Here is a 19,445-nt window from a genome sequence, read left to right as displayed (position 1 = left end):
GATGAACTGAAATCAGTGTTTCTGGGAATCCTGTCACCTGAAGAAAAACAACTATTTTGACTCTTCTTTCATCATTCCAGGAGATTGTTTGTCTGTTTGGTTTTAAAAGCTTGCATTTTTTTGTAAGATGTGATTCCAGAATCGTATCTTGATCATATCTTGATCATCTTGAGCTGCAACTGAACTTTTATAATTGGCTGATTTTCATCATTCAGGGTTATTATTACGATATGTTTCATATTATTAAACAATTTTAATACTGAAAGAGGCTCCCAAAAAAAGCTGATTAGTCAGCTTCTTCCTGCCTAAGATATAGGAGGGTTTAAAATATTCTTTACTTATATTACCGTCTTATGAACTCATGTAACTGTTCAAATACACTAATTTAATTTACATGATAGTATTGTTCATATTTTATGATCACATACTGAAAACCTATTATTATGTTTCATGATCTCATTTTAAGACTATTACATTTATCTTTGCTGTTCTGCATTACTACCATGAACACACTCCACCTACAGTCTGAGATTAGCTCTTTTATATTTTTGTCATGTTAAGAATGCAATATAGAAATTAATTTAACACCACAAAAATAAGTTGCTGCTGCTAACACATTTAGATGGTTTCAACACATATTTTTGAATAATTGCTAAATTAGGAACTCATGCAGTGGTAGATGTTGGGATGTTATATTTTAATCGTCTTTATCCAAAATTGCTGTCAACCCAGAGACAGTGGAAAAGCGGAAAGTCTACATAAGTCTTATGTAAAAGAAAGCACAAGTCTATGCAGAATGGGATTTTGTTTGCATGCAACCTCAACAGTGAAATTTGAATAGAGTTGGCTATAGAAATAAATGGCATTTGGGCATTGATTACATGTTCATTTACCTCCAAATCTCAGCTCTCCTTAAGACTGGCTTTGTCCCATATTTTCAGTCTGATCCTGCATTGGTACTGGAGCTTTGGGATGTTCATTCAGCAAATGCAGATGCAGACATCAGCGTATGAGATTTAGTGAATTGGTTGTATCAGATTTTCAAAACCGCTTCCCTATGACAAAATTCATGTGTTCTCAAGCAGCCCAAAAAGTTATGGAAGGTGTTCTGAATTTCTGAGTTTGTTTTCAAAACATATGTCAGTGCCAAGATGTCAGTACTAACACACAAATACATCTAGAGTAGACAGGGCTGATGAGGGTCCTCAATGACCAAAGACATGGCATTTATAGGAGATCTGCTTTTAGCCTATTAAGACAACTTTCAGCAGGAGCTTCTGAGAATACCTGGGGCACCTACGGGTGTCTCAGAGCCCTGTGCAGGTGCATTTTGTATTCAAGGGTGAAGGAAGGTTGCTGTCTGTGACTTGGCTGTGGAGGGCAGTGGAGCTACTGGACAGGATAGGTGCATAACACTGCAGCAGGGAGAGATCGGAGACAGATGACATCAAGTAAAATATAATCCTTGGCCTCCTTTCTTTGCTACTAGCTATACATTTTCCTTGACAATGGTGTATCTCATTGCTTATTCAGCAGCCCACTTTTTCCCCCCCCGCTTTTTACTGAAATCTTCCTCTCCTCACAATTGCCCTAAGCAGTAAGTTTTTAAAGGACTCAGCCTGACATCAGCATTATTTTATTTTTAAAACTGCTTTTTCTGCATGGTTTGGAATTTTCAAGGCAATGTGTTTGAGGGAGGCCAACTGAGCTGGGTGCTTACATTTTTCTCTCATGCAATATTGCTGTAAGAAAGATTTTGCTTCATCTGTTCTTGCTTCTCAAACTGATGATTTTTAAGACAGCCACTCACCTGGTATAAGTTGAAACCATTTTACTGGTGGCCAGCTCAACTTGCACTAAGGGAAAATGTGGCCCTTAACTCATGAATCAACAATTTTTCCCAGATAACATGTAAAAGAAGTTTTTCCACTGTTTTTATAGGTATGCTTTTTCTGGTCTGTAGCAACAGATGCATGTCTTAACTGTCATTACAAAAAAAAAAAAAAAAAAAAGCACAAATCACCCTGTTTATTTGATACCAAAGTGTAAAGATAACAGGAATGAATTCAGCACATGTAGCAAATTCATTTAAGGTATTTATAGCAATAGACAGGGCACTGAACTATTGAAATGCAGCTAGGATTTTTTCTTAGAACTGAAATTGATACTGATACTTGAAATGTTAAAGGTGCCAATAGCAGTGAGATGTTAACAAGAGTTATATTTGACTTCCATTATGTCCATAAGTTGAACAGTAGGAGAATTTGCTCAGTAGAACAATTCTGATGCCATGTGAGAAGAAAAGATGCACTGAGGCTATGGAAGGAAAGCGCTTGACGACGTCTGTAGCATTAGACACGGTTGCATGCTAACCAATTGCTTGATCGCAGCAGTGGAACACTGTGTAGCATCAGGACAAAATCTTTTTGCTATATAAAGAGCGGTCAGAGGTCCAGGCTGGCTGGGAGCCCCCTCAGCTCCAGCCTGGAAACACACCACATGCAAGAGCACTTGCACCACCAGCACCGAACTTGGGTGTACGGAGGGTCTGTCCCAAAACCACCTTCAGCTTTGTGAGCAGTGAGGTGCACAAAGTTAATCCCAAGTAGATTGCGAATTTCTGTTCAGCTAGGAGACGATTTCAGTGGGAGCCAAATGCCCAAAGAGATTCTGTCTTTAAGGACCTGGGTCAACATTGGCAACTGCAGGTCCTGCAGAAATGTGCAGCAGAGGCAAGGACCAAGAGAAAGCTGCTGGGTCCCAGCCTGGAGCACTGAATGCAATGTCCTGGTCATTTAGCCACCGTTGCATGTTTTGCCTGTGCTCCCTAGACTGAAATGATTTTTTCACTGTATTTTTCCCTTCTTGGACATTTGTATCGTATTATATCCCTTCACATTGTTTGCCCATTTAAAGTGAATAAAAGTAAATCTTACAGATTGATCTAATAGATCATATTTTTAAGGTTTCATACATTTGAGTTGGACCTTTCCACTGTAAAGCATTAATATAAGTTATCTTTCACAGACAGATACAATTCTCCAGGATATATCCGTACAAGACAGATAGTGGATGTTTCTCCTTATGGTATGCTATCATAATTCTGACAATATAATTTAGTTTCTTATAACAAGCTACTTGTCTCTTTCTTTGCTACCACTTTGTAAATGCACAATTCATGCTTCTCCAGTAGGCATCCCTGTGGGGACCGTCACTTCCTCTATTCCTGGCCCTGAGGCTCCCTTCTACACCATGCATTCATGCAGACTTAGCCTCTGTTCCCATCAGCTATCAACTCACCCTGACTGGGCAAGCACTGCACTTGGCCACAGCACTCAGCCATTAAAACAGTAAACCTTATTTAATGGGTCCCTCAGTCGCTCTGCTCAGGATGAACGAATGAAGGAGCAGCCAGACTTACTTGTCTGACATCCTAAAGCCTCTGCAGAAATGGTGCTGGGGTGTGTGAGGCTCGCAGGCACGGTGAGGTCCTTCACACTGTCCTCGCCAACCACCCCACCCTGCTGGAAGATGTCCACCCAGGCTGTCTGATCTGCTCCTCAGCTGGCACATGAGCCAGGGCTGTTTTCAGCTTATGTTATGCCAAACTGAAATGGAAACTCCCTGTGGCGGGTTTGCAAGCCAACAGTTCTCCCTCCCTCAAAGAGAGGCATGGCAGCTAGGAGCTGGGATGCTGGTGCTGACGGCTTCCGGCAGTCACCTGGGTTCTCTACAAGCTTTAGGATGGTGCTTCACATATGTAGGCGGCAAACAAAACAGCGCTCCCAAAGCTTCTCTCACTTGAGTCATCCCATAATAACCACAGGATACCTCAACAGGATTTACTTATTTAACATTAAGCGCGCTCTTTTGTCCATCCCTCTTTAACAAATGACAAATATATATTTTGTCAGTTCAGAGGTAGCTAAATGCTTAAACATGCAATCCACTGGCGCTTTTGACAGAGATGATTCTCACAAATAGAGCTTTTAAAATACCAACGCAGGGAGGAAGGCACGGCAAAAAGTACCTTCTAACATGTCAGTGTGATTATTTTTTACAGGCACTGTTTCCCAGCTGCTTATGTCCACCAGAAGTTTTCCCTACTGTGTTGTGCAGACAAACAACACATGCTCTCTGCCCTGCTCCCCCAAAGCAGATCTTCCTGGTGCAGCAGTGCTCAGCTTCCAGCCCACTTCCCACCTCCATCTCCAGGTTTTCATTGTCTATTGGTCTCCACAAGTCCACATTCCCTTGCTGATAAGTCAGATTCTTCGACTGTTTTTCCACATTACCATGCAATTCCACAGAATAGTGACATGGGGCCAGCTTCCAAAAGGCACAATGATCCCAGGGGAGGGTCCTTAGCACCGTGCACCGCTCACTATTTGGGTCAAAGCTGCTCAACCGTTATAATCCTGTTTCTACAAAGCACTGCATTCCCAGCTCTTACTTAAATGAGCGTCCTGTGCTGGGCCAATGGGCTTGAATACCTTCTAGTCTCTCACAGCAGTTTTAGGGACTGTGCCATAAATGAAAAGCAGATACAACATAACAAGACACAAAGAGTTCTTTTAAAAATAAATAGAGGACTCTGCAACAAGGACTGAAGCACAGACTTCAGTATATATGCTGTAATATTAGCTCCACGCTTAAAAGTCCTTCCAGAATTAGGGTCATTTTTGCAAGTTTTTGGCAGGATGTTTTACAGCTGAAAGCACTCTTTGTATCCTCACTTACAAACGTTTAGCAATTCCTGTCAGTGGTGTGCTTAGTGCTTCTTTCAGGATGGGAAAAGGGAGCCTCCTGGCTCTCAGGCCAGACACAGCCTTGGAGGCATTTCCCAGTGCTTGCAGCTGGTGGGCGATGGAAAGGTGGGGTGCCCAAACATCAGCCATTGTTACTTGGTGTGCTGCTGGAGAGCGGCACTGTGTGACCTACCTAAGGTATTTCAGAGTCCCAAACAACTTTTCGTATGGGAGTGTTACCTCTAGGAGGATGGGTAGCTGTGCATGCCTGAGAAGTAACAACCTGAAACAGCGTGTAGAAATGATGTTGATGTAGAGTTTGTAAAACATCCCCTGCAGCACTGAAACTAAACTTGTGTGCAGAGCCTGGGTTCGGTAAGGGTCTAAAGAGATACTTAACAATAACTCTAGCTCTGCTGCATACCCCCTTTACAAAGCTTTTAAAGAAAGCTTGAAGTTTATTATTCCCAGGCATGTTATTTATGTAAGCAGTGGGCAGATGCAGTCTGTACTGTGTGCAACTTGTTAAAAGCTTTTAATAATACATGATGAACCAGGCTGAAAAAGGTCAAGTAAATAGTTGTAATAATACTATAAAAATATGCTGTATTAAACTTTAAAACAGGTTGTTTTCCTAGTACTAACAACTGTTTCTTTATTTTGTGTTGTTGCTTTGCAATATTTTAGAAACAAATTGCTTTGTGTTTTTCTAGATAACACACTGCAGATGTGCTAAAACTAGCCATGCGTACTGGAAACAGTCGAAATTCTGGAGATCTGTCAGCTCACATTACAGTGCCCTAGTGTTTGTCATCTTCTAATATGCCATAGATACATTACTGTGATGCCACATCTAGAGTCAGATACTCTACCTATTTAATATTAAGTGGCGCTAATGAATGGAGCACAAGTGCTCTGCAACCAGCAAGGGAATTTTCAGAGGACAAGGGTTAAAGTTTCATAGAATCATTTAGGTTGGAAAAGACCTCTAGATAATCTGGTCCAACCTTTAACCCAGCACTGCCAAGTCCATCATGTCACGAAGCACAACATCTACGCATTTTTTGAATAACTCCAAGGATGGTGACTCAACCACTTCCCTGGGCAATACTTCACAAACCTTTCAGTGAATAATTTTTTCCTAATATCCAAACTAAACCTTTCCCCAGTGCATTGTTAAAACTAGTGGGTTTTAACAATCATTTACTCCTACAATTCCATTAAACCATTTAATGACAAATAAAAATATTGAGTAAAGTTGTCTATGAATTCAATTACTATTTTTTATTTTTGTCTTGTCACTAGATAACATCAAGTTATGGCCAGTTACTCAACAAAAATCCTTTTATTTATAAGGTAGCAAATACTCTCCCCTACCAATATTGTGAGTGGGTGGGTGGTGGATATTAAAAACTGTAGTCTGAAGATTTTGACTTAGTTATTATAGCACCTCACTATCTGGCTATCACAAGTGTCTGTTATTTTTTGTATGTATCAAAGTTGGGCCCATGGTACTAGCATGGAAAGAAAACTCAGTCTGCATCAGGAAAACATAATGTTAAAAAAGGCAGATGATGCCTCAAAGAGGCTATAATACTTGGGGCCACGTTGTTTAACCTTACTTATGGCAGTGTGCATTGCTCATGGCCTAATTTGGGGTCAGTTATTAAATTTAAATAGACGGTTAAACAAATGGGTTGGAAGAGTCAATTCTGCCGTATAATCTTGTGAGGCATTAGCCCATAATCATCATTAACGTTAGGTGGGTTACTTTGCTTTATTGTATCTGTGTTTTTTCTGTCTCTGACATCTAATTTTAATCACCTCGCCTTAAGGACTATATAGCCAGATAAACAGGTAGAGCTGTATTCAATCTAACATACTATCAGGTTGTTTTATATGCATTGTAACAAATGTGGGTTATGAAGTGGCAAATATTAAAGTCAGGAAAAGGAAAATCTTGTACAAAATTTACCATATAGGCCTTGAATGTTCATTGGCCATCAGTCTTGCAAAATGACATTTCCAGAAACTAGCAAAACCAGACAACATTACCCAATTGAGACCTCAGCTAAGCCTCCAAAAATGAATGAAATTTCAATGGGTTTTGGATCAGGCTCTTGAAATTTATTCAGCTATGCTTTCGGCATACTTTAAAAATGTATTCAAGTAATATTACATATGTTTACTGCAGGATTTCAAATACTTCAACAGGTATTGAATAATGACAGTGCTGAATAATGAAGTGTTTCAGGCTAAGCACTTCCATAAGCAGCTAAGGAAGCAGGGCCCCAAATCCCTTTTCATAACTGACTTGGACACTCAAGTGACTAAACCTCAGTGAAAACCAGGGGGACCAAGATTCCTAACTGCATGTCAAACTATGTAGCAATTGCTTCTGGGAAAGGTAAAGGAGGAAAATTAGCATATGAATTTTTGAAGAAGTTGCAAGCAAAGAATAGGTCACCCCAAGCTCTTCTCATTCAGAGAAACTACAGCAACGTTAGCAAAAGAAATTATTTGAAATAGTTGCAGATTATGCCTCAGCAACAGGACAGCAGGCAACGCAGCGTCCGTCCGCCCATCCTTTGCGCAACGGCTGCCACGTCCAGATTCCTGCTGTACTGTACCCCTGCACATAAGTTCACAAGTGCACCAAATTCTGCCCCCTGTGAAAATAAACCACACTTTAAATGTAACTTTTACTTTTTTTTCCAATTTGAACGGTTAGCAGGGACTACACCTAGGGATACATGACCTTTCTTAGCTGAAACAAATTTCCTGAATTTTCACCAAGTCTGTAAACAGAGCAACTTTCACTGTTTAACTTCGTTTTTCATTTTTATTCTTTTTCAATACTCTTCTACTTCCTGGTGGCAGAGCTATAGATGCATATGAGAAACACAAAAAGAAGCTGCCTGATGCACCGCTTTGACAGATGAGCTCCGCCAAGTCTTGCTGTTAGCAGTTTAAGGCACCAGCACTCCTAGCTGCCTGCCCAGCCCTTCTGTCAGAGGTTGCTGCAAGGTAAAGTCAGCAGAAATGAACCAGCCTCTCCTGCCAAGAGTCTGATACCTTAGGAGACAATCACCGATTTAAGACAAAATACTGAAACCTGAGTTGAAACTGCATAGGTAAAGGCAGAGGTTCCCCTGCAGGCTGCATTAGAGGGCTGGTAACCTCAGGCAGTGAGACTGGAGGGAAAGCTGGTTAACAGTAAAGCTTTTGACACAGTTTCCCATAGGATCCTACTGGACAAAATGTCCAGCATACAACTAAACAAAAACATCATGCGATGAGTGAGCAATTGGCTGACGGGCAGGGCTCAAAGGGTTGTGGTAAATGGGGCCACATCTGGCTGGCTGATGGTCACTAGCGGGGTCCCCCAAGGCTCCATTTTAGGGCCAATCCTCTTCAATGTTTTTATAAATGATTTGGATGTAGGACTAGAAGTGTCTTGAGCAAATCTGCCAATGACACTAAACTTGGAGGAGTTGTGGACTCTGTGGACTCTCTAGGGTGGAAAGGCCTTGCAGAGAGATCTGGACAGATTGGAGAGCTGGGCAATCACCAACCGCATGAAGTTTAACAAGAGCAAGTGCCAGGTCCTGCACCTGGGACAGGGCAACCCTGGCTATATGTAAAGACTGGGCGACGAGACGCTGGAGAGCAGCCCCGCAGAGAGGGATCTGGGGGTTGTGGTTGACAGCAAGTTGAATATGAGCCAGCAGTGTGCCCTGGCAGCCAGGAGGGCCAACCGTATCCTGGGGTGCATCAAGCACAGCATCACTAGTCAGTCGAGGGAAGGGATTGTCCTGCTCTACTCTGCGCTGGTGTGGCCTCACCTCGAGTACTGTGTGCAGTTCTGGGCACCACAGTACAAAAAGGATGTAAAACTGTTGGAGAGTGTCCAGAGGAGGGCTATGAAGATGGTGAAGGGCCTAGAGGGGAAGACGTATGAGGAGCGGCTGAGGTCACTGGGCCTGTTCACCCTGGAAAAGAGGAGGCTGAGGGGGGACCTCATCACAGTCTACAACTTCCTCATGAGAGGGAGTGGAGGGGCAGGTGCCGATCTAGTCTCCTTAGTCACCAGTGATAGGACCTGTGGGAATGGTGTCAAGCTGAGGCAGGGGAGGTTTAGGCTAGACATCAGGAAGAGGTTCTTCACTGAGAGGGTTGTCACACACTGGAACAGGCTCCCCAGGGAAGTAGTCATGGTACCAAGCCTGTTGGAGTTTAAGAAGCGCTTGGACTGTGCACTTAGTCACATGGTTTAAACTTTTGGGTAGACCTGGGCAGTGCCAGGAGTTGGACTTGATGATCCTTATGGGTCCCTTCCAACTTGGGATATTCTGTGATTCTATGATTCTATGATTCTAATATCTTAAACCTCAACAGTGAGATTTACCAGGGCTCATCAGTCAAAACCCAAATTTTCCTCTTTTTTTTTCTGCACTGAATTAGAGGGCAGAAAAAAGGGGAGTGCTACTTTTATGCCAACAGTTCCCATTCTCATCTAACACAGCTGGATTAAACACTCTTGGAGGCTTTATGATCCAGAGTTACCTTCTCCTGGTTACGGAATATATGCCTTGATAATAATTCCATATTTTTTATAAGCCTATATGTAGCTGGGTCTCCAACCAAAATGAAAATTGTAACCTCATCTGAAAAAAAGGATGATAACTACACCCCCAGCTCCATCACAGAGAAGTTGTTACCCGAGGACTCACAAGATAGGGCTCATAGATGTTTAATTTCATGAAAGAAGTAAGTGATACTGACACAGGTGCCAAAAGGAAGAATTATACCAGTTTTCCAGCTACATGCAGAACATATTTGGGAAAAAAAATAAAAAATTAAGCTTCTTCCTAATTATGAAAAAGGATCCACAGAACAATACTAGACTGCAAAGTCCTCCTTCATTTTCTCATGGCTCACATCGCCCTACTTACTACTGCAGGCAATGTCTAGCTCACATACCAACTGACGGGGGCTTATTAACTCATTTTTAGGTGATGTACACCTGAACTATTAAAAAAAAAAAGTAGAAATAAAACCCTTCCTGTGAATATGTTACCAGAAGATGGTTACCCATAAATCTCTGGGAAGCCAAGGGAACACTCCTCAGGGACAAAATAATTGCTGATGATTCAGTCAGAACAGTGGTAGTAAAGGTTAACTATCTAAAAAAGAGTATTTCTCTAATAGAGATGCAGTGTGAGGCAACTCAAATCAGAATTCTCTAATTTCTATAGCATGGCAGAACTGAATCAAGCAACTTTCCAAAAGGGTCAATATAAAACAAAAGCAAATTATTACAAATGTTGGAAATAGAAGAACACAAATATCCCTACTTTTAATAGGTAAAACAAAAGACTGATGTATATAGACAGGGGTGGAAAGGGACTTCAGTAAGGACCTTGGGACCTTCTCTGGATAAATTCACAACCATTTAAAAGAAGCTCTGCACAAATTGTAGTCAGAGGTTAAGGTCCTTTAATTAATAAGAAAAAAATAATCACAATTCTTCTGTTTAGACCAAAAATGCTGATCTAATATTGCTCATGGAGGTCCAGAGTGATTTGTAAAAATCTATGTATAGTTTACGCATTTCTGAGAAACCATCAGACAACAGTCAAGAGCTGACAAGCCACCAGCTTCTGAAATTCCCCAAGTGAGATGAGCTGACAAAGGAGAGTTCAAAGAGGGCTGTCAGGAAAAAAAAAGATACATAGGAAACACTGAAGAGAAGAGAGGAAAGAGAAAACTGTTTTAGAGCCGGGAGAATAACAGTTTTACAGTGAAGTGACCAAGGTCATCTGAGGGTCTGATCAGCCTAGAGGCCACACTGGCTACACATAAGAACCACAGACTGACTACCTCAACCCACCCCAAAGAAGGTTTCAGAAGACAGAAATGAAAACAGCAATGTACAAAGAAGACCGCATAGAGACCAAGGCATTTTCTAAACTTTTGAGAAAGCACCACCAGTACCTAGCAGAAATGTCTGCACGCTTGAGGCCATTTGCTTCTCTTTAAAGTCTGCCTTTGTGCAACGTTTTCGTTTTGAGCCTACAGCTGTTGTACAGAAGCCGTCCCACACTGCTGATCACTGCCTCCCACTCCCTACTTTTCTAAGAATACTGCTACATGCTAATTAAATGAGAGAGGTGGGAAATCAGAACTATGCTTAACATTAAAGATATGAGCATATCACAAATGTATACATAGCTGTTTAGTTTTGCTTTCTATTGGTTTTCTAATAACATGAAACATTTGAACTTTTATCGTCTCTGAGCAGCCATGTCCCTAGGAAACCTATTGCATACACCTCTATGATCTCTTTCCTGCATGGAAATAGTTACTTTGGAAACCCACACTGTCTATGCAAAATTAGGATTCAAGTCCTTTTTGGTAGCAAAATAGATCCTATTGGATTAAGGTTTCTTGATGAGGACTGATAATTCTCCAAGGAGAGATACTGACCAGAACTGTGTGTATCTCATATTCAGATTAAACCATTAACTAAACCATCTAGGATTAAAAAAATTGTAATGTCACACTGATAGTGACATCTTTAACTCACAATTCAAACCCAACAAATGCAGGACTCAAAAAAATGTATTTTATTAACAGAAATAAGTGACTATTTCCTTAAAGCTTTAGACTTTGTAGGCATCCCTTCATCCTAGTGTTGTATGGACGAAAAGCAAGCAAAAAGGACCCAGAGGCTTAGGATTACCACACAGGAATCCAAGAGTTAATCATACAACAATATAATTGCAGTATTGGGTCTGGATCATCCCTTAGCACTTGAGATACAAGACATTCTTCAGAACAATCCTGGATAGAGCTGGATTGCAAGGAACAACTTGACTGATTAGCCTCCTGTTAGACTGCAGTGAACATCTACCAAGTAGTCCTAAGGCTAGACTAGGGGTTTTACGTGACTGTGGACTTTGTGTGGGGAAACTGCTTTCCCACCAAAAGTGTTAGAAACTCAGTTTTTAAGCCCCTTTTCTTGAATTGTTTGTGGGTTCCATCACCTTGATCAAAATATTGTCTTCCTGGTCTTTCCAGAGACACCAGCAAGAACATAGAAAACAAGGTTCATATTTCTCTTAATGTATTTAAAACACATGTTTATCTGAAGAGACATCTGAAGCTCTACTTAAAGTGGTTAAAGACATCAGCCTTTTAGTAAATAAATGTACATTGATAGCTGTCCATAGCTGAGAATGGACGTGTTTGATAAACATCTCGGGTCACTAGATATCAAAAGCACAGCCAATTTTAGTGCAAGACAATTCCAAACACTGATGGCACTGTAGGCAGATACTGCATCTCTTCACTGTCTTTCCCTACACATACCTTTGAGTTTTAAATGTCACTTCTTCCTGCCCAACATTCAAAATGTTGAAGAATGGTAGTAGATGTAGTTACACATAGCTAGAAAGCAGCAGACAAGAGGCAATAGTCAGGTGCTTGAAGAGATATTAAAGTAGGGAGTTGTGGATCTCAGTAAGAGGGATGAGGTGAAAGGTTTGGGTTAATTACAGCTGATCAAAACCTAGTATTGATATGCTCTAGTACATTTTCCAAACTCTAAGCAAATCAAATTTTTGGAGATGAAAGCGTGGGCTTCTTCTGTGGGTCCTGGTGGAAAATCTCAGTTTTTGATATTTTTCATAAGGGTTACATGTTTAAACACTTCTACTGGCTAGAATATAAAATATTTATTTCAATCATTAACTTTAAATGCCTTTCTACACTCCCAACTATCTTAACTAAAATAATATTAAATCAGTCTCTGCAGTTGCTAGGTGCAACTTCTACTAAATATAGCGAATACTGAAGTAATATTAGCCACCTAATAAAAGTGAAATTAGAAAATGGTAATTTATTTTTTTTTGTAAGCAGGAAATCCCACAGAAACAGACATTTTATTGTTGTTCAAATGAGAAAAAAGGGAATGGATTCAAATCAAGCATATCAGCAGTTTCATTAAGGCACTAGAAAATTCATGGAGATTATTAATTTAGTTCATTTATACCTCTCTTCTTCCCTCTTCTGCCCCTTCACCCCTCAGCACACTCCTGCATACGCACCAATCTTCTTTGTAGATGAAAAAAAAATCATTCTTCATCCCTGGACAAAAAGGAAAAGTAATTTTCCTGCTACTCTTTGTTATCATTGTTTTGCTGTTTCCACTTCGCAGTAATGTGCTGTGACGCTGTCAGCTCAGCCAGCAGAGCTTTCCAATTTACCTAGTAAAAGTGAAAAACACAAGCAGCAAGAAGACACAGGCCCAATTTGTGCAAAGATTGGCACCCAGGTCTATTTCTGGGCTTGCCATGTTTGCTTTTCGTTTGGGGCCGTCTATTCCTAGATCTTGAGTGGCTTTCCACCTGTGACCATGGGCTCCCTCCACCCTCCTCTCCCTCCTGGAGGGCAGCAGGGGTACGGCTGATTGTGGCCATGCTACAGGCATTCACTGCATGATGCTGATCGACATCTTCCCTCGGGTCAAGCTGTAACATGGCTTGAAAGGCTGCAGCACAACACCAGAACTCTCTGCACCTCTCCAGCCCCAATCCTGCTGCAGCCACAAGGTTGTCAGATGTAGGGGGTGTGGGGGTCAGAAGCTTCATATTGATGCATAAATAGCCCCAGAATTTTCCACGGCTGCGCAGGGACCTTCTTTTTGTGCTAGCCAGAATGACTGATGCTACACCCAGGGAGAAGCCTTACTTCATATCTGTTTTAGACCAGCCATTGTCTTTAAGCTAAGCTATGCCACCACAAACACTGACCTTCACTGACAGCACTCCCTGTGCTTTGTCTAGTAAATATTTTCTGTTTCATCAAAATGACCAAATGGCTCAACATTTTGCTTCCAATTAAAAAAAGACAAGTGCTCACGAATTCCTTTCCTGCTGTTAGAGTATTAGCCCATGTGTTGAAGTCACCTGTCCCAGTTTCAGTTAGGATAGAGTTAATTTTCCTCCTAGTAGATGGTAGGGTGCTATGTTTTGGATTAGGATGAGAAGAGCGCTGATAACATGCTGATGTTTTAATTGTTGCAGAGCAGTGCTTACACCAAGCCAAGGACTTTTCAGCTTCTCACACTCTCCTGCCAGCGGGCAGGCTAGGGGTGCAGCAGGAGCTGGGAGGGGACAGACCCAGAACAGCTCACCCAAACTGGCCAAAGGGGTATTCCATACCATCTGACATCATGCGGAATGATTAATATGGGTGGCTAGCCGGTGTGGGGGGGCCGGCTGCTCGGGGATAGGATGGGCATCGGTCAGCGGGTGGTGAGCAACTGCATCACTTGTTCCGTATACATTATTAGTAGTAGTACTATTAACATTATTATTATTATTATTATTATTATTATTATTATTATTATTATTATTTCTGTCTTAATAAACTGTCTTTATCTCAACTCAGAGGCTTCACTTTCCTGTTTCTCTCCCCCATCCCAGAGACGGAGAGGGGAGGATGAGCGAACGGCTGTGTGGTGTTTAACTGCCGGCTGGGTTAAACCACAACACCACCCATGCCGCTCACATTGTCCTTTGCAGCAGACCCACGACAGGGATGCAGCACCCTACTCGCAGCAATGTGTACCCTGCATCTCAGCCCAGTTACAAGTGAGGGATCATATCTCTGGAAAAGCAAATGCATTTTTGTTGAAGAACGATTTGCAGAGAAGGGCCCAGCACTGTGTGCATGAGCCCGTTGGGCTGTGTCTTGAGAAAGAAGGCAGCTCTCGTGGCCATCTTTGTGCTGTGTTAGCATCTCACGGCAGGCATGCTGCTACTTTGCACTTCAGGACATTTAAATCCTATTGTGTATGCCTGCTGTTAACAGGCATTCAGTGTGACACCTAATGTGAGACAAACGAAGGTGTAACCTAAAGGTAAGTGAATCCAGGCTCTGGGACTGGAATTGGGAGATTAAAAGAAATAGATAGCAGTGCCTTGCTATTGCCAGCCTCTGAGCCACCTGCCTTTCCTCTTCACCAGTACTTTGTATTATAGGAAACTAATGCAAATAAAGCATTCTGCATCTCCCATGAGGGTCACTTTTTTTGTGCTAGAGGGATTATATCACGTAGTATTTCTTGGGGCTGAGAATGCACCGTTTAATAATTAGGTCAATATTTCCATGAGTAACACTGCCTGGTCAGTGCTGACATGGGAATCTGTGACTTCCCTAATAGCAGAGATAGGCTAATGGGGCATTAAAAAACAAAACCAAAAACTCTCAGTATTTATATTTCCTTTTTCTTCTGACAAACTCTCTATGCAATCAAAATATTTTGAGCTGGTGTGGAAAACACTTTTTTATTTTCACACAGAGCTTACCATAGTGGGAAACTGCAACAGAACTCCACCAGTCTTTGTATACCTATGGAAGGATATACCCCACCCAGACTTCAGACATTAAGTATTAGAAAATCGCCATACACGCTAGCACGAGAAAGGAAAGAAGCATTCATGCTTATTTTTCTATGGCAATAAACATACCAAGTCAGTCACTGACAAAAACCCTACATATTTCTGTGAAGGTTGTTGCATATACTGGGATATGAGCACTGTTTATTTAGGCAGGAACTGAGGACTTTAATAACATCCCTTTGCAGATTTTATGGCCTGATCTTAATTTTCATCTATACATATTTCGGATTGGAAATGTACAAAAAGCCATAGGAGTTCTTACGATAAAGAGAACTGTAACTATTTCTGTCACTTCCACCCAGACAGTTGTGTTTGATCTTTTGACACATATCTGTGCACTGACACCTGCCAAAGCAGTGCAAGTCAATCTGCAAAAAGCTGTGGTGAAGGCAGTGATCTGGGGGGGCGCTGCAATTAATAGAAGTTTTTTTGCTTGTGCAGAACTGGGTCCAACTTTCATTGTAAATTTACTTAGCAAACTTGAGGCAAAACTGGACACAGCTTAATCTGGTCAGATAGTTTATCTATATTTTTGGGTCAATTCATAAAGTCATTACAGTTCTCAGAGCAGAACAGAATCCTGTAGGTAAACTGGGATTATGTGCTCTGATTTTTTTTTTATTCAGTTATTTTTTTATTTCATATATACTGAATAGGCATGCAAAAAACTACAGTATTTTTGCACATAAATTACTACCTTAGGTTAATGCTAGACTTTCATATTCTCAAATGTTAGTGTTGACAGGTGATAGTTTTGCACTGCATATTGTCCTATTTCAGATAAAAAGGAATTAGCCCCTTTAATACAAGCAAATCTGGTAGGAAATTTTCTATAGGAATATTTTTCATCAAAAAGTGCCCAATCTAAGCTAAGGTTCTTAGAAAGTAGAGAATCTAACTAAAAATATTTGGAAAATATATCTGTTTACTAATACTGTTGAAATCCCTTGTTTTAACATTTTTCTAAATGGAACTCTTTAAAAACTGTTTCAAATTTGTAATACAGGTAACTAGTAAGTGGGTACAGATGTGAAAAGAATGTCCATCTCTTTTAAAGGTCTTGCATTTGAAAATGTATAAGCAGATAAGCTTATCTGAAAATGTATTTCAGATAAGCATGGCCATACCAGGCATAAGCAGGTAACTTTCGGGGTTTGAAAGAAAAGACTGCTGAGGATCAGAGGCAGGGAAATCTGGAACAAATTTCACCTCATGTTACCTGTGCACAAATAGCAATCACAAATGCAGAATCACAGCTGGGGAGATGGTTTGTTTTTATACATTAAACAAGGTGTGTTTTCACAAAAGAACATGATACATAGGATATATAATCTGTGTTTAAGACAAAAGTCAAAACAAAGCCTTTTGTTGGATCTAACTGCATGTGATTTTTTGAACGTTTTTTCCAGTTTTGATTTTTCTTTCCTTTTCAAGGCAGAATAAATGTACCTTTCCCAATCCCAACAATTACATCTTGCAATGAGTTAATTCATTATCGTTTGCCTATGAAATGCCTCATGAATTTCATATTTTGAGGAAAGACCGCTTACTCCTTCCATTTTTGTTAGCTTAAGAAGAAAAAAGATATGAAGAAGAGAGGGAAAGAAACAGCAACCTTTTCTACATATCCCACCAGCATCCTCATTTGGGAGATCTCCAGGAGATCTGAAGCTTGGCCTTGCCAGGAACAAGTGAAAATGCTGTAACGACAGCGTCCTTTTCATGTGCTCGAATATTTCTGCTACCATCAGGAATAACAGGTGTAAAAAAAAATAAAAAAGCACCAGCAGAAAAACTACACAGCAAAGCATGTAATATTTCCTATTTGTATATTGTAGTTTGATGCTGAAGAATACCACGCCCTTGAAAACCAGGCTGGAGGGCGGCAACCACTGAACAGATAACATGATGAATAATAGAAGGAGGTGGTGAATACCAACCCTTCTTCTTTTCTCCTGACACAGAGCAGAAGCAAACCCAACCCTGAATGCTTAATGACTATATGGTATAATTAGACTTCAGATTTTAACTTAATTCCAGTTTACACAATTAACCCTGTAGCAGTTAAAAGGGAGTGATTCAGGTGTATAAATAGAGATGGCCTGTGCCATTTTGGATGCCCCAGGGTATCTGAGAAGTCTGTAAAGGTCTGGCAGATATCAAGCAGGAGCTACGTGAAACATGCTTCTTTTCACAGCCACAGCTGGAGGCCAGGTAGCTGGCCTAGTGCACCTAAAATAGCATTAGGCACCAATGGCTGGTCATCAAAATCCCTCTTCTGTTCTCTATTTAGAAAGATGGACTAATTTATCCATAGCAATAAATTGATCTTTCTAGCAGTTTTCTCCTAACTGATACTAGCTACACACTAGCAACTTCATTTTCATCCAGACTTTCCATGCCACTTCTAGGAACTACTGCACAGATGGAGTACTGTGGCAAATGAAGAAGCTGCATCTTTTTGGAAGGCACACAATCAGCCTGTGGCAGTGCTCAGGGGTAATTCCTGTGCTTCTGAAGAGTGCAAGGCTGCCTCTTAGTCATCCATGCTGCATTCATAGAGCAATGAAACGGGCATTTCCAAAATAATGGCAGCATTTCTCAGATGAAACAAAGGCAATGAATTATCTATAACACTATGTTAGTATTAACTATGATATTAAATTACTACAGCACAACAGAATGAAATTTCAGTATTTTCCGTAACCTGCAGATATTGCCTGAAAACCAACAGGGTTTGTAGGGCACTTGCAAGACTATACAGTGGTGAATGCTGATGTGATGTGATGTTTCTTCTCATCTACTAAACTTTGATCAGAACAGACATCACACCTTTGGCTTGCAACACACATGAAAGAGCAAGCATCCTAGTGTTCCAAGTTTTAAACTTTTAAAGCTATTGATAAGATCTCAATATTCTGTCTAATAAGAATCAAAGAAAGGGAACACGAATAACTCCATTTGTTAGGATTCCTAGATGGACTTACAATAGGAAGCCCTCATTTTTTAAAATACCAGTAGTTTCAAGTGCTTTTTCCCCTTTAATTTAGAGTTGCTAAAATACCCTAGCTCACATAGTTTACTACCTATCCCAGAACAGATGCCCTTCCTGCTTTGATTCATGCCCTGCTGGAGTTTATTTTCCATAGCATTCCTCTAACGTAACAGTGACAAAAGCTTTTTATTGGTCAAAACCAGACAAATGCTAGACTCAGCTCGATGGCATTCTTTTCTCCAGTAGGCTGACATTTGGAGAGCATACACAGTCAAAGCACTTTACAGAGAATTGTGTTGATTCGGGGAAAAGCAACCTGAGAACCAGAAGTGGGAAATGAGCCTCAGCCTTCCTTCTCAGATTCTCTGCCTAATTGCTACAACCTTCCCTCCACCTACTGATCAAAGAACCAGCTGATCACATCCATCAGTAATTTTCTGCCCAGCAACAGTTGGCCTTTCAGCGAGTCCTTTCAGGACCTCCTAGTAGAAGCATTTTTAATGGCTCCTCTCCTAGAAAGATTATGAATGAGGAAAAGGCGAATAGGAGCAGGCATACAGCCTCTGGCTTCGGAAGAATGAGAGATGCAGGAATGGAGGCTTATAGGGACTCTGCAGGAAGGGCTCAGTAGAGGGGTCAAGAGGAAAATAGGGCTACTTATGGATCACAGTGTGCAGCAGCAGGTAGAAGAGCACATACAAGACACCTTCCTTAGACAAGGTGCACATAAGAAGCCACGAAAGAAATGCAGGAATGGGAGAAGCCCCTTGTACGCATGGTAAGCTCAGCCTATAGGAGCTAGTGAGCGTAAGTCTGTTGGTAAGAATCACTAAGAAATGCATTATGTAGGTGTCTATAGTAACCATCTTGTTTACTGCAGAGAACTTCTGCAATTATGAACAAGGCCATAGCATGTTAATCTACATCTAGTTATCAAAAGTGATTTGTTGGTTATGCTGCAAGGGTCTATATACATCTGCACCCCCAGTCCTCTGAGTACACGTCAGCACACTTTCACAGTGCTGGCACCAGTGTCCTCATCTCTTCAATACCTGCCATTCCTTATTTCACAAATTCCCTAGAATATTGAGGCCCATCTTCTTTTGATGAGACTGTGGGAGTTGATATTCCCAAAATACAACATTACACTATCAGATAATCACCACTACTTAGTACTGTTATAGGTAGACTATTTCTAGCAAAAGCTACTGAGAATACAATAGTAACATGGGA

The 19,445-nt window shown here is 41.0% G+C and overlaps 1 long non-coding RNA gene across 7 annotated transcripts in view; it reads right to left on the bottom strand.

Annotated features, from left to right (window-relative positions):
• LOC308198611 overlaps window positions 1-19,445 on the bottom strand; it is a 219,763-nt gene that overhangs the window by 38,325 nt on the left and 161,993 nt on the right. The gene's annotated exons all lie outside the window — the stretch shown is intronic.

Source organism: Anser brachyrhynchus, assembly GCF_964034855.1.
Source record: "Anser brachyrhynchus genome assembly, chromosome: 1".
Taxonomy (NCBI): domain Eukaryota; kingdom Metazoa; phylum Chordata; class Aves; order Anseriformes; family Anatidae; genus Anser; species Anser brachyrhynchus.
The sequence above is the reverse complement of the archived record's forward strand: the minus strand, read 5'-3'. Positions and strand labels throughout refer to the sequence as shown.